Below are 15,937 nucleotides of genomic sequence, written 5' to 3'. Positions count from 1 at the left end.
CAAAAGTAAACAATCACAAACATCGCCTCTTAAGGAGGACTTCAGACAGTTGTCTGGCTAAATAACAAGCCAGGTCTTCCAGACTACATGAAGACAAGGGAGTCTACCTCAACTGGTTTATACAACCAAGCAGCAGCAAGCAAGTTCTTAAAGAACTGTAAGCGACTAAATGTACCTGAAATCAATCAAGTATCATCAGTACTTAGACAAACCAACAGTAAACAGCAAAAGTCAATCTATACAGACAACACAAGTTAATGCACATAAGTGCAAGCCATGAGCTCAAGCTCAAGCATCAAACCTACAACACAAAGCCAATGTTAGTTCACAACATCAAACAAAACTCAATCTAATCAACTTGCACTTTTTCCCTTAAGCCTTTTGCATTTCAACCTGAAAATCCAAACCAAATGTGAGAAACTAGACCACTAGGCCAAGCCTAGGGTCCAAAGGGAATGAAAAAATCAAAACAGCAAGTGAAAATTATCCAAAATCACATTCAAACAAATTAGAAGCAAATGCAATTGTCCCCATGCTCATATCAATCACCATTATCATTTTATGCACAAAATAGTATCAAACATGCAATTTGCAACTTCAAATGACCAAACAGAACTATCTCAATCAAATCCATATCAAAACAATTCAATTAATTCCACAAAAATTCACACCTAAAGAGGACACATTCAAGGCATAGCATGTCAATTTTCAGCTCAATTGGACAAAATAAAGTAGGTCAATGAAAATCGAGAAGTCCAGACACATTTATACAAGCCAAAACAAGGCATCCAAACAAGCATCAAATTCCATAAATCAAAAAACAGTGACAACAATTAAGAAATGAATGGGATCAAAACCACAATGTCCTATAATGTGCCTACAATGCTCATACCAAATTTCATCTTCATCCAATACAATATGAGAATTTCATAAGCAAAATGCCAACATGTGTCACACAAGATCACCAAATGAGCATACAGAGAAGAAAATTATCAATTAATTAGAAAATGACATCAACAATTCCAGCAAAAATTACATGTAATCTTGACATATCAATGATCATCCACACAAAATTTCAGCTCAAATCAACATCCCTAAGCATTTTAAATAAAATCATGAAGTTGACCTAGCTTGGTGTGACACAAATTGTCACACCTTAATTCAAAAATTTATATCTCCTCAAAAAGGTATCCAAAAACCACAAACTCTACACGAAAATCACCATTAAGATGTCCAGAATAAGCACAAAAATTTTCATCCATTTCTTTGCAAGCATCATTATTTCATGAGAGATTTGGCAAGACATGTACAAAATGCATACGTTGAAACAAACCCTAGACCAATTATTTTTCCACATGTACAAAAAATCCACAAAAATAACCATTAAATTCTACACATCATCATGAAAACAATGCAAAAAGTCTCACTCAATTTGGATGAGTTTTGAGTGAGATATGAATTTATAAAGATCATGTAACAAAATGAAATAACCAAAAGAAAAAGAAATGAAATAAATATTTAATTAAATGAAGTAGTGGCAATGTGGTAATATTAATGAAGTCGAGCAAAACGACGTCGTTTGGGAAAGACTGCATGGCGCGCGCTGATTGGCTCACTCTGGCGCCAAACACATTTTAAACAAGGCAAAGGCATTTTGAAGATCTGAGCGCGTTTCATGAAGCATTTTCAGCAAGAACACATCCAGAAAATTCCAGAAATCAAGAACAACGAATTGCAACCAAAATCAACAAGCATATAGTCATTAGAACCGTCTTTACATGTAGATTAAGGATATGTAACTCATTTGCCCTAATTCCTAACACAGCCGCGGGATCGAGCATTTTAAGATTGGAACACAAAACTTCAAATCGATATATCTTTCTCCACAGTGAACCAAATCATAAACTACAACTTGCATCATGTTCTACATTGAATGATCTTTCTAAACCCTAGCATAGTTTAAGCAATGATGAGATTCGAATTTATGTACCTTGGAGATGGCAGCAATGGATCTTGATGTATTTTGCTCCAATTATCCAAAACAGATGATGATGAAGGTTGAGGAAGATGATTGGAGAAAGATCCTTGGCTCGAGGTTGCTCCAAATGTGAGAATTCTCAAAATGCCATTGTTGAGCTCCACATGAACAGTCGAGATTCTTCAATCTTTTGACCACAATTCCTCAAAACAGATGGAGATGAAGGTTCATAGAGCACGAATCCAAAAAAATTGCTTAATTTGGTTGAGATTTGATGGAGTTTGGATCAAAAATGTGATGAAGATTTTGAGAGAAATTGGGAGAAAATGGAGGGAAAGTTGGTTAGATTTCTTGGAATATGAAATTGTGATTAACATTCTGTTATGATTAATCATTTATACCAATGCTAATCCAATTTACTAATCTCAATTAGCAAAATGAAATGAAATTAGCATAATGTGAATTTTAAGTGCAAGTTCCAAAATGGCCTTGCCAAATATTGCCATGTGACAGCTCATGACAGCTCAAACAACTTCTATTTGGCATTTGGAGAGTGTTGCAAAAATCCTCATTTCAAAATTCCATGTATTTCTCAAATTGGACCTTTTTACCCTTGGATTTTAATTGATGCACTTGAAAATTGACCTTTTGCATTGACCATTTTTGATGAATTTTAATTATGCACCATGAAAGTACATGTGAAATGGAGTTTGCTCATAAAAAGATCACTCATTTTGGACATTCCATGTGGAAGTTATGCCACTTTGATTATAGGCATTTTTGGAAAATGAATGGACCATAACTTGTCAACCATACATGGGAATTTCAAGTTCTTGGACTTTTTGGAAAGGTGAGAACAAGATCTACAACTTTCATGTTGAACAAAGTTTCATTTGAAGCTTTTTTGGACATGTAATTTGGTGGTGAAAAACTTTCCATTTTTGGAAACTTCCATTACAAGTCACTTTCTATTTTTGGCAATTTTTGTCCTGACTTTATTTTCTTCATTCTTGAGCTTTGACATGTCAAATAAAACTTGTTTCAACATGAATGAAGTGTATCCAACTCTCTCCCACCTCCAAATCCATAAAATCAAGCACAGTTAACCACAGTTGACTTTTTCAACTGATAGATGAATTTGGCAATGCACTGATCAATCTGAGGCCCAATCTTCTGATGAAATGGCTCAAGGATGAAACCCTAGCCTCCATAAGCTCAATACAATCATGAAATGATCCCCATATCCATTGTAGACCCCATCTCCTTGCTATGCCCTGATTGGCCCAATGCAACTGATTAGGGTTGACCAGTGGTCAAAACCCTAATCCCAAGGAAGCTGATCAATCTTCTTGGATCCCTTGGATGATATCAAGACCATGATGATGATGATGTACCATTGCCATCAAGATGTAGATCCATCTCCTTGAGAACTATGAAACCCTAATTGGGACTTCCATCCTCAGATGATTAATGACCAGTCCAATGAAACCCTAGCTTGCACATAACCTCTTCATCTTCTGATCAAGACTTAGGAGGATAACTTGCACAATGTAACCACATGATATGCAATATGCAATGCCTAATGACCAAAAAAAATGATATGCAATATGTTAAGCTAGTCCCAAGAGAGGAGGGCAAATTTTGAGGTGTTACAACAAGCAAACTACATTAAATTAATAGATTCATATCCAAAAAGTTTGAGAATAAACCTTTGAATTGATGCACTTCTGGCCACAAATGCTCCAAGATCCTTGCTCCTTCTTGATCTGTGAATGTAATGGAAGTGATAGACTAAGGAATTTGGCTTTAAAACTCAGCTAATGATGCTGAATTTCAAGCTCAAAAAATTGAAGAAAAGTGATTAATTCCTTTAGTAATGGCTATGGTTTCACTCCTGCAGCACTTGGGATCTCCAAAAGGTTGTTGAATGAAGCTCATGGTGCCTCTATTTATAGGTAAATGCATCAGCTGATCATGCTTCTTTCATGTGCATGGCAATTTGAAAATTGGATGCATGGGCCTGTGTATGCGTGTGGAAGGCCCAATGATGATTGCAGAAGTTTGCTGAGCTCACATGAAGAGCATTTGGTTGTGCACTTTGAATGGAGAAAGCTTGCATTTCAAGTTTTAGCATACAATATCAAAAATGCACCTTAATGGAAATAAATTTGAAACTCACAAATGGTAGACCCCAAGGATAATTGTGAGTAATGGTTGGAAAGCCCTTGAAATAAGGAACAAAAGTTATTTTGGGAAGAAAATCATTTGGCATTTGGAAATTGATCAAAACTGGCTTGGAAAAGTACAAAACATATTCAAATCACTTTGAAAATTTCACCAAAAGTAAGCTTAATCAAACCCCTCTGTCTTCATGATGAAAGCTTCAAATGAAAAAATCTCCAACATCAAAGTTGTATATATTTTTAAAAAGGTCAATCTAGACTCAAATTTTGAATCATTTGGATTTTCTATGACAATGTTATGGGCGCTTGAAGTTGGGTACTTTTTCAATTTCAATGAATTAGGTCCAAGATGACCTATAATGTTTTGCATTATCACATGTATTTATTTTAGGATTATGAAATTTTGTCCAACATAACATTTGAAGTATAAATCTAAATATTTCCAATTAATTTGGTCTCACCTAAAAATAATAAAAATTAAGAATGTTGTGCCCTTGGTAAGTTGACCCAAAATTAGGGTTTCAGTCAAAATGACCTATAATGTTTTGAAATGAATGATAACATTCCAAGCTTAAAATGGATTTTTGATGAACATGAAAGTTGTTCATATAGTTCTTTAGAACATTGTTCATATTTGGATCATCTTCACTTGACAAACACATCAAAAGTTATATCTCATTGGACCTCAGTTTGGTCAGATGACTTGACTGGTCAACTTTTCAAGGCCAAACTTCCAATCTTGATAAATAAATGATTGAGGGGCCTAAAATAGGCTCATATGTTCATAGAATGATGAATGAAAGAACTTCCCTTGATTAAATTTGATCAGAGGTTGAGATTGCTTCATGAGCAAGGCACAATCAAAGCATAGTGAAATTAGGGTTTCCTTGGGAAACAATCCTCAAGCCCTTTGGGTTATCTTGATAAAATTGCCCAATTGAGATACTTGGGAGGCATATATGATGATTAGGAGCTTTTTGGACCATTGTCATGCTTTTTTCTCATCTTCATCTAGCCATTGCATTGGGCTTATGAGCCTCCTAGGAGCATTGTGGAGCACATGATCACTTGAGCTTCAAAACAAAAAGAGTTAGAGACATATTTTTGTGCTTTTGGTTAGTAATTGTAGCGGTGTATTCGTCACTTTATGATTTATTGATTAAATCAAAAGCAAAGCATACAAAGATAGAGTCGCCACCGCACTTCTATTTATCCAAAGGAATGGCTAGAAAGCAAACAAAAGCCTAAGAAGTTTTACACGAAGAAAACTAATAAAAGGTCAGAGATCTGGGTAAGGGGGTAATTATGTTGTGGGAAGGTGTTAGGCACCCACAACATCCAAGGAACTCCTAGGGAACCTCTTTTCACAACTTGTTGTAAAGAGTATTGTTTATGAAATATTTATTGTGCAAACATTGATTGGGAGGATGAGAGAAGAATATACAATTTTATTATTTTTGTGTTTGGATGGAAAGATCCATTTCCTACGTGCCTTTACAGGATCAAAACCTCGTAGTTCGGCTAAAAGATTTCCAAAATGTGAGTGAATTGATTTTAAACAAAAGCCCTAAGGTCTTTCATTATCCACGGGAGAAAACTCAACCTATACAACCACAAGTCCACCATGTGAGAACAACTTCAACTTGCTAGTGAGGGACCATGCCCTATAATAAGCAAGGAAGTCTTACAATTCAATCACTAAGGACAAAAGGTGAGATTCACATCAACCACCAAGATAATTGAGATCTATGGCTAATGTATAAAAATTTATCAAGAAGTGGACTAGAGCCACAAAAGCAATTGAGTGAGTGAAATTAACCAATTAGAGTATTCACAAAAATGGTCAAAGTTGACATTAGATTCAATTCATAAGAAGTATTGTGAAAAATGAAGTTTGAAAATCAGAGGCTTAAGGCCTAGGTTTCTAATTTTGAAAACAGGTGAAAATGTTTGCACAAAGTTTCTGGTTTTGGGTTAACATGCAAATGGAGGTTGTAAGGAAACAAAAGGTGGGGATGAGGAGTAAAACTTCTTAGGAGTTCACCTCTTGAGATCATATGTAGATGATCCAAGTGATTCCTTTGGAATAGGCAACAAGCAATAAGCAAACAAACAAAGTTCAAAAAGAGATAAAGATGGAAACAGATGGCCAATAAATGGTCTTATATCCGACTCCGCAACGAGAAACAAAATAGGAAACAAGTTGCCAATCAATGGTCTTATACCTGACTCCACAAAATGATCACAGGAAACAGATAGCCAATCAATGGTCTTACATCTGACTCCTCACAAAACAAAACAAAATAGGAAATGGAGTGCCAATCAATGGTCTTATGTCCGTCTTCACAAAACAAAGATGGAAACCAGATGTCAATCAATGGACTTACACTAGACTCCTGGGAAATGGAATGCCAATCAATGGTCTTAGTTCCAACTCCTACCAGATCACAGGAAACAAATGCCAATAGCTGGACTTACAATTGACTCCTCAATGGACAAAACAAAATGTTACAAAGAATGAACAATGATCATGCAATGATGTACAGTTAATGCTCAAAGATGAAAACCATACACAGAGGCACACACAAACAATTATGCATATATGGACAAACAAGCAAACAAGCAGTCAATTATCACACACTATACACAATCAATAGGCTCAAGCAAGGTTGGGCTTTAGTCAAGGGGTCATATCAACCTTGACAAACAAGCTAAATACTGGAATGGGTAGTCAGGCTCTTAACCTTTAACATTGAGAGTTAGGGTGAGCAGATGAAATGGAGATGAAGGTTATGCCCCATAGCTCTTAACCCGGGCCTGGGTGAGCTTGAATCAAAGAATGTGTGGGAGTCCAGAATGAAGAACTCTATTCCACAATGACTGTCTCTATGTACAAGATTTTGGGTTTTTATTCAAAGTGCATCAACACATGGTGTGAGCAAGATGAAGGACACAACTGAGTAGCAGGGGATGGATTGCACATCCCTTCTATCTGCCAATTGCCTCTTAAGAGGACTTAACCTGCTTGGCACAAAATTAAACAAACGAAGACATGGCCTCTTAAGGAGGACTTCAGACAGGTGCCTGCCAAAATAACATGACAGGTCTTCCAGACTACATGGAGAGTAGGAATTTACCTAAGTGGTATGCCAACCACAAGCAAAGCAACTCAAATAATGAGTTAAAGCAGCTAAAGTACCTGTAAGAAAAGATAAAACAGTCAATATTTATGTTCAGACAAACTAAACAATCAACAACAGTCACACAACCAATTATCAGATAACAATGGTGCAAGGCATAAGATGCAAGCAAACTAAATTGATTCACCATCCACAAGACCTACAAAACAATCAAGGTTAATCAACCAAAATAACTTGTATCACAAGTGATGAGATCATATCAACCAATGTGGCTAATTGCTTTGAAACCTGAAATGCATAGTTCAAATTGTAAGAACAAACCACTAGCTCAAAGGCTAGGGTCAAAAATGAAGCTAAAAGCCAAAACAGAAGTTGAAATTTAACACAAAGCATCCTTAATCAATCATGAACATATCCTAAAAAGGACCAAGTCAAAATCATCAAGCAAAGCCATTTCATGTGCAAGATAAGGCAAAGGCAAATTCTAAGCTCACAAATGATCATTGAGAATGAAAATTCCAAATCAAAACATAAATGATTCAAACAATTATGAAAATTTTTATGAGCATATAACATATCCAATACAATCATCGTACAAAAAATCAGAATCAACAGAGGTCATTTGATATGGAAACAAAATTGCACAAGTTGATCATCAAATTGTGTGACACACATTGTCACACCATACAAACATGTGTATAAAACATAAATGAAAAATGGTAAAAATGCACAATCAAGCCTCAAACATCCATCAATATGTTGGGAACAATCATGCAAAATTTCATGGCAATTGGATCAATATCAAGCATTTCACAATAGGAAGAATGGAGCAAGGTCACATATGCACACATGTTCAATCATCCTAACACAATTCAAAATCCAGCCAAGCACAATTCCAGAAATTAACATCATAAAATTCTAGACATTTCAAGGATCAAGTAGAAAAAAACCTGGAATTATTTGGATCATTTTTCAATTTATTATGCATTTTCAAAGTTAACAAAAAAAATTGAATTAAAATGGATCATGCACATGGAAAATGGAGGGAAAGGCAAAATGATTGATCAATTTGAAAATATGGTGGCGCCAGGAATCGAAGCTAGTACAAATTCAAATAAGGCGCTGAAAATAAAAGAAATCCAAAACGCAAGCGCCAGGATTCGAAGCGTGTTCATATGAAACGCTGCAGTTTTATTAATGCGCTGGCTTATCCAATCAGCGGTCAAGCGCGCATGTGGCAAAGTCAAAAGGATGTTGGCCAATGGAAAGGCCAGCGAAGCGCTCGCGTGGCATGCCAACGTACAAAACCCTAGCACAGTCACAGTAATAACCAGACGACGGTGAAACAGGCGGAAACCACTGTCTTCTTCGTGAAGACGGTGGAGGAACAGTGCTCTCAACAATTTTTTTTCCAGATTTTCAAAATTAATACACCAATCGAATCCTTATGCTACGTAGGTTATAGATCAATCATTATTTCATGCTAATTCATCATCAATCATGCAAATCGAAGCAAAAACAATTTAGCATTCAAAACTTTAATCAAGCCTATCTCACTTAATAATGCACCATTTCACATGAAATTTCCATCAGATTTATCAGCAACACAAGATCTACGCTATCATGTCAATGGATTTAGGAATTATGAGATTCGAAAACTTGACCTCTTGAAGAGCAGCTTCTTGAAATGCACGATTCAAAGCCTGGCAAGCTGCAGATCCACTCCTATATTGATGCCTTGAAGCTTAGTGCAATGATTAAGGCTTGGCAAGTGCTAAATTCAGTTCAAATTTCCATTTCCATCTTCACCTTAATGAACTTGCTATGCTTGATTCTTGCTCGAATTTACTGATCCAAGGCTTGATCTACACCAAATCCACACCAGGGAACAAGAATATGGAAGAACATTGCAATGTTATGTGAAGAAAATTTGAATTATGATTGAGAGAAAATTTTGGAGGGAGATGAAAACTAGATCTAAAAATGGTGAAATGATGAAGCTAATTTGAAATTCTGTTAGGGTTTTGTATTTATACTCTGTCCTAATCCAATCCTAATTAAAATTAAACATGGCTAACTTGTGATTAGTGAAAATGAGATGTTTTGGCAAAAATATGAAAATTGGCGGTGCATGGAGTAATCCCACGTGAACAGTACCAATTGCATGGTTAAATCCACTTAAAACCTTCCAATTAACACAATGGCAATGGTAAAAAGTCCCCATGATGCACCAATTTTAAATTGTTGAAATTCCCTCCAAAAAGGGCATGGAATAGTAAATGATCATATGATGGAAATTCATGCAATGTGATGAATGTTTTGAAAAGTTCATGTCATGAGAAGAAAAATGCAAGAAGAGCCATTCAATTTGGAGTTATGAGTCAAAAGTTATGGTCATTTGAAATCCCATGCACACTTGGCAATGATTTGATCATATCTCCTCAACAACACATCAGATGCTCATGATCTTGGACTGTTTGGAAATGGGGGAGAGAGATCTTCAACTTTCATGTTAGACGAAATTTCATTTGAAGCTTCTTTGATGTTGGAAAGTTGAGTTGAAATTGGACCAAAAACTTTCCATTTTTGGAAAGTTGAAATTATAGGTCACTTTCCATTTTGGGAAACTTTTGACTTGACCTCAAATTCTTCAACCTTGATCTTTGGTATGATGAATAAGCATGATTTGGACATGAATGGGATGAAGAAACTCAATTTCCACATTCAAAACCCACAATTGACTTTTCAGTTGACTGCACTGGTCCTTAGATGACCTGAAAATGTCCTGATGAATTTGGGACTTTGCCACTTGGGAAATTTGCTCCAAAATGAACCTATAGCTCACATAGCTCCATATAATGATCACATGACCCATATCTCAATGGAAACTTCATTTCATGCACAAAGGATTTACTTGATTGCCTTGACCTGTTGACTGCTTAAGTTGCAAGTAACAAAGGTTAATGACATATTTTTGTACATTTTTGGTTAGTGATTAAGAGAAAAGCAATGATACACAAATGCAAGAAATGCTTGGTGATCAAGAATCACTCTCAAGAAAGATACCACCCACAGGGAAGGAAGCAAGGTGTCCAACGATCCTTGAGGCAATGTAATGTTATGATATGATGCCATGAGGGGTCTTAGGGACAAAATTGGGGTCTTACAGATGCCCCTATTTAAGGTAATTCTAGCCGGAGAAGTGAAGGTTAAAATCTTCATCTCGACGCGGTAGAATGGGCTTAAATAACAATAATGAGACAAATTTTGGTCCCTAAGAGACCTCATGATGCAAATGTATGAATGCAAAAGAAACAAACTCTGTGGGGAATATGGGTCCACAAAGAAGAAAAGACGATCCATCGGAGTAATACACTCACCAGGAACAGAGACTCTAACAGGACTCTTATGGGGATAAGAAAGAAGAATGCGTGAGCAGGACACGACTCTGAGTTAGGGAAAAAAACTGACACTGCGTGAGCAGGACACGACCGGAGACTTTACTGGGGAGTAAAGGACTGACACTGGGGAAAAGAGTTTCAAAGGAAGACAAATCCAATGAAACGACTCAAACTGACTCAAAGATGCGTGTATTGGGGAAACGCCAATACAACAAAACTATCCACAAAGGATACCTCGGATAAAAATCCGGACTCAGGCTGGGGAAAGATTCACACAGAACCTCCCTGTCGGGGAAAAATTGCATATATTGGGGAAAACGCCAATACAGCAAAAGGGTGAATCACAACAGAAATACTCCGCTGGGGATATCTAACAAAGACTCTCCAGAGGAAGCAAAAGGGTGAGGTGTTACCGGTTACTGGGTAACAAGCTCAGGGAGACATGTGATCTAAACACCGGTTACTGGGTGAAAGAACAACAAGCTCAGGAAGAATGAATATCTAAGACCGGTATAAGGGTGAGAGATATCAATCAACCAAACATCTGAGGAAAACCTAACAAAGGTATATCAACTCAGGAAAATCTGACTCCGCAGGGGACCAAGGTCATAATAGGGAGCAGAAAGGAAGGAACACCAGGGATACCGGTTACTGGGTATATAATAGGTGACCAACCAAAGGCGTGAATTGGTTTTTACTTCTAAGACACTCATCATCCAAAAGGAGGGCTTGAAAAAGCAAATCGACTTATAGGATGGACATTCGACTCCGCAACGGGAAAACGAATCTTACTCAAATGGGGAAGGACAAAAGGCTTCAACCAAAGAGCGCATGAGATATATTATCCATTACCGTCAGAACGTGGATAGTATACTCGCATGGCAGGAACACCAGGGATACCGGTTACTGGGCATATAATAGGTGACCGACCGAAAATGTGAATTGGTTTTTACTGCCAAAACACTCATCATCCTAAAGAGAGCAAAACGCAAACTTGATTTTTTTTTTCAGGATGGATATTCGATTCTACAAAGAATACGAATCTTACTCCGCTGGAGAAACAATCAAAAGATTTTGACCAAGGAGTGCATGAGATATATTATCTATTACCGTCAGAACGTAGATAATATACTCGCATGGAAGGAACACCAGGGATACCGGTTACTGGGTATATAATAGGTGACCTACAGAAAAGAGAAACAATCGTTACCAACAACAACAGGGTAGACGAAAGATAACTCGCTGGGGATAAATTGAAAGCATACGGCAATTATCCAGGAAACATATCACCGGCTACTGGGAGATACGCTAAAAAAAAAGGGACAAGAATATTCGATTCCACAAAAGGAACACGAATCTTACTCGACTGGGGAAACACAACAGGTTTCGATTGAAGAGTGCATGAGATATATTATCCATTACCGTCAGAACGTAGATAATATACTCGCATGGAAGATTATCCACAACCGGTTACTGGGTTAATAAAGGATAAATCATCCGAAAAGAAAGGCATCGGGATACCAAAACTAGGTATATAAAGATGACCAATCAAAAGGGAGCAACAAACATTACCAACAAACGGGTAAATGAAAGATGACTCACTGGGTATGCATTAATAAAAATCAATGATCCGGGGAACAAATACTGGCAAACGGTGAAAGGACCCGCTGAGGATAAAATTTCTAGCATACGGCAATTATCCACAAGAAGGAGGGAAAAGACCCGCTGGGGATACAATTGCTTACTCAGAGCAATTACCCAGAAGAGGATGGGGAAAGATCAACATCGAATACTGGATATTGAAAACCACCAAGAGTAACTGTCATCAACCAGGATGAGCCACAAGGTTAACTCTGCACAGGGGAGAGATTAGGATTTACAACCACCGAATACTGGGTAGAAGACCAAAGACTCAGTTGAGGATAAAATTGCTAGCATACGACAATTATCCACAAGAAAGCACAGACTCCGATAGGGAGACAACAATAACATAGGATTTACAACTATCGAATACGGGGTAGAAAACCACAAAATCCGCCATCAACCAGGATGAATCACAAAGGTTACCTCTGCTAGGGGATAAAAGTAGGATTTATAACTACCGAATACGGGGTAGAAAACCATAACTCTGATGAGGATAAAAAAGTAGGGTTTACAACTACCGAATATCGGGTAGAAACCAAAGCCTCTGCGTGGGGATCGAAGGGATCACAATTCCGCATGGGGAAAACAAATAGGGTTTATAACTACCAGTTACTGGGTAGAAAACCACAAACTCTGTTGGAGAGCAAGAAAATATAGGATTTACAACTACCGAATACTGGGTAGAAGACCAACGACTCTTGCTGAGGAACAAAAAGTTCACAAATACCAATCTCTGGGTAAACAACCACAGATTCCTCAAAGAGGGAAAAGGTATATAGGATTTATAACTACCGGTTACTGGGTAGAAAACCACAAAGGATAGGACTTACAACTACCGGATACTGGGTAGAAGGCCCAAAGACTCCGTTGGGGGATAAGATGAACTATTGCCGGTTACTGGGCAATTTATTCATTTATTCCACAGGGAATCACAAGAGACAGTTGAAAAAGGCTAATTTAGGATCAATCCAAAAAGGCAAACTGAATCAAGACTCATCCTAATGAGGATATAACTCAATAGGGAAAATCCATCCCAATATATATGTGTTGGGAGGAAATGGAAACAACCGTCATCCACGAGGATATATCTCAGTGGGGAACTGCAGAAGGAATGACAAACACTTTCTGCTTAAGGGGCTGACTCTATATTGAGAGATTAGACACCCAACATCTGCTTGGGGAGATCTATAGGGGAGATCTATATCACCATTAGCAGGAGACAACAAACAAAAGATATATGGCAAGAAATGCAACATGAATATCTGAATGTTGAAAGTATGCATGAATATGCGTGATTTATGTTTGATGAATGTTGACAAAACAGACATTTCTAACACGAACAGGTCCAGGAATCAAACACCCGGTACTACACCACAGGAGAGAAAGCCAGGATCACCGGAGAACAAACAATCTGCCGGGATCAGGAAACAACAAGATCTCTGCAAGGATGGATCATCAGCCTCAGCTGGGAAACAAGAACTCACTGCGCAGGCAAGAACTTCTACGACAACAGACCACACAAGTAGAATCTGGCCGTACACGCAACTACTGGAGATACTGTCAGCAACTCCATTGGGGACAAATCCACTGAGGGAGAAAAGATCACGCCAGTAGATTCTGCCACACAAGCAACTCTACTGGGGGATCAGAAACATCAGGAAATCAACCCAAATCTCCGCAGGGGAGAAAATTATTATAGATACAATCCACCATGCAACCAAACTACTGGGGATTTATCCAAGGAAGAGAAAGAGAACTGGGGATCAACCACCAAATACCAAACCTTCACAAAATACCACAACTGCTGAGGAGGCAAGAATCAATGCTCTGCTGAAGGGAGGAGAGGTGAAAACCTCCACAAGCACTCTGGTGGGAAGAGATAACATATATGAAGTACATCATGCCAACAACTCCGCTAGGGATCTATCCGAGGAAACGACGAAGTACTGGGGTATCAACCCAGTAACTACCGAATCTTCTAAAAGGAAAGCACCCATGCTGGGGAGAAAATATGGCTGGAGAGGAAAATTGAAGTCTTCAACAAGTACTCTGAGTGAGGAGGATTCATAATAAAGGCTCTGCTCAACAAAATCCGTTCGGGAGAAAATCCCAATAAATACCCTGCTCGGGGGATAAAATCTCAACAGAAACTCTGCTTGGGGAGAAATCCCAACAACAATCTGGAGAAAGAGGATATAGCCATGCCAGGAATATGAACAAATGTCTTACCCTGATGAAAATCGTGCCACCCTTGGGAGAGCACTGAGAAATTCTTAAGTATCCTTTTATCATTGTGAATGTTCACTTTGTTTAAAAACAACTTTTTATGAAAAAAAATTGTTTGTTTTAAAACAATGACATTTTATCAATTAAAAACATGCAAAACATTTGTTAAATTGAAACAAATAAGAGTGCAAATAATTGGATAGAAGCTCAAATTTATTTGATGGAATGGTAGCCTGCGAATGGCAAGACTCCATAGATCTGTACAAATTTGAAATCGGTGATATATATTGGAAGAGGGCTACATTGAACATAATGATCCTCTCTCTACCAATTTGAATCCGATGTATTCGAAGCTTCAGTTGACGATGACTGAGCGAGAATCTCTGACGAAAAGACAATTGTGAAACAGAAAGTCTTGTCAGGATGCAGTTACTTGCCAAATCCCTAATTTTTGCCTAGATTGCCCCAGGGTGAGGTACTCAACCTAGAGGGATGCAAATTCATTTTTTTCATGTCTCTAATTTTTGCCTGGATCGCCCTTTCGGGTTATCCACCGAGACGCTCATTTTTGCCTAAACCGCCCTTTCGGGTTTTCAACTTAGCGAGCTAATCTATTTTTCTTTTTAGGCGAAGTATTTCTTGACTGCATCTGAATTCACAGGACGAGTGAAATCCTCCCCATCCATTGTTGTAAGCATCAATGCACCGCCTGAAAAGGCTCGCTTGACAACATATGGACCTTCATAGTTTGGAGTCCACTTTCCCCTGGAATCGGGCGCGAAAGACAAGACTTTCTTGAGCACAGGGTCACCTTCTCGGAACACACGAGGCTTGACCTTCTTATCAAATGCTTTCCTCATTCTCTGCTGATATAACTAACCATGGCACATGGCAGTCAATCGCTTCTCTTCAATCAAATTCAGTTGGTCATAACGACTCTGAATCCATTCAGCATCAGTCAACTTGGCTTCCATCAAGACTCTCATTGATGGGATCTCCACCTCTACTGGGAGAACAACCTCCATGCCGTAAACAAGAGAAAAAGGGGTTGCCCCTGTTGAAGTGCGGACAGACGTACGATATCCATGCAAAGCAAATGGCAGCATCTCGTGCCAATCTTTGTACGTCACTGTCATCTTCTGGATAATCTTCTTGATATTCTTGTTAGCAGCTTCAACAGCCCCATTCATCTTGGGTCTGTAAGGAGAGGAATTATGGTGTGCAATATTGAACTCAGCGCACAACTCTTCCATCATCTTGTTGTTCAAGTTAGATCCATTATCAGTAATGATCTTATCAGGCACACCATAACGGCAAATCAGCTGATTCTTGACAAACTTCACGACCACTTGCCTGGTCACATTA

The sequence above is a fragment of the Lathyrus oleraceus genome, chromosome 2 (assembly GCF_024323335.1).
Source record: "Lathyrus oleraceus cultivar Zhongwan6 chromosome 2, CAAS_Psat_ZW6_1.0, whole genome shotgun sequence".
Taxonomy (NCBI): Eukaryota; Viridiplantae; Streptophyta; class Magnoliopsida; order Fabales; family Fabaceae; genus Lathyrus; species Lathyrus oleraceus.
The sequence above is the reverse complement of the archived record's forward strand: the minus strand, read 5'-3'. Positions refer to the sequence as shown.